Genomic DNA, 1,633 nt, shown 5'->3' on the forward strand with positions numbered 1-1,633 from the left:
TTGATGTTTCTTGTTACGTTATAAAACAAATCACAGGTAAACTACTAGATATGATGATAAATAAAATTGACATGAGAATTCCTGGTAACATAAAGCTAGCTGACCCAAATTTCGAGATACCTGAAAAGATAAACCTTTTAATAGGAGTAGACGTTTTCTGGAAACTTTTGTGCGTCGGTCAGATAAATCTAGGCACGGATAGTCCGATATTACAAAAAACGCGATTCGGATGGATTATAGCAGGTCCTATCAATAATTTTACGCAAGAAACGGTTTGCAACTTTTCTAAAAATATCGACGTTCAAGACGATCTATCCAAATTCTGGGAAATCGAAGAGATAGATTCAAGAAAACCTCATTCAGTCGAAGAAGAACTTTGTGAAATTCACTTTTCTGAACATTTTACGGGTGATAAGGACGGGCGATTCAGTCTCAATACCGTTTAAAGATAGTTTGCAAAAATTAGGCGAGCCACGTAATTTGGCAGTTAAAAGATTTTATCAAATAGAAAATAAATTGCAAGCAAATGAAACGTTGCGTAAGTTATATGTAGATTTTCTCAGAGAATACGAATCATTAGGTCACATGACCAAATGCGATGGTAAGCTTAACGTCAACGTACAATGACCGGCCCGGTTATTCAAGATGACCTACTGTCCATTATTCTGTGGTTTAGAATGCATCCCATAATCTTATCAAGTGACGTGAAAATGATGTACCGACAGGTTTTAGTAAATTCTGAGCAACGAGAATTGCAAAAAATAAATTGGAGAGAAAATCCAAATTCTGAATTATTTACCTACAACCTAAATACCGTTACATATGGATTTAATTCCGCGTCTTTTCTTACCATACGATGCATACAAGAATTAGCTAACGAATGTAAGTTGTCGCGTCCTAAATTGTCCGAAATAATTTCCTCCGACATGTACGTCGACGATCTTTTAACTGGCACTGATACGCCAGAAGAAGCTAGAGCTCTGTGCGCAGATATTTCTAAAATTTTAGCCAAGCTAAGAACATGGCGTTGTAACGTTCCGAATGTGGTTAGCAGCGTTGCCAACGATATGATATCAAATAATTTGGAGTTCACAAGTAATAAAGAACAAAACTATAAGACTTTAGGTCTGACATGGATTTGTGACGTTGACAATTTAACGTATACGCTAAAATTACACGACGATGTTGGCTCTAATAAGATAAACAAAAGGTCAATCTTATCACAAATAGCGTCAATCTTCGATCCGTTAGGACTTTTAGCACCATCCGTTGTGAAAGCAAAAATTTTGTTACAAAAATTATGGGCCGAAAAATTAACGTGGGACGAATCCTTGCCCGTCCAAATACATCGCCGCGCGCCATTATTCTATGGCTAGAAATTGGCCTCAATGATTTGGGATCGAGGGGGATTATCCCTCTTTATCCTGCCTCATCTCGTGTAGGCCTGGACAGCCTTCGTAGGTGGGCCCCATCCGTCGTCTACCCCGACCGCAAATGCGGCCGGTGTAGGCGCTTTGTGGGACCTCCTTTTGTCCTGGCTGGGCCCCGCCGGCTAGGGCCCTTTCTTCTGGCGCTCTTCTTGCTTCGCCGGCTCGTCTGTGTAAACCCCGGGGGTAGTGTCATGTTTATGTGT

The sequence above is a fragment of the Anoplophora glabripennis genome, unplaced genomic scaffold, assembly GCF_000390285.2.
Source record: "Anoplophora glabripennis isolate ALB-LARVAE unplaced genomic scaffold, Agla_2.0 scaffold851, whole genome shotgun sequence".
In the NCBI taxonomy this organism is placed as follows: Eukaryota; Metazoa; Arthropoda; class Insecta; order Coleoptera; family Cerambycidae; genus Anoplophora; species Anoplophora glabripennis.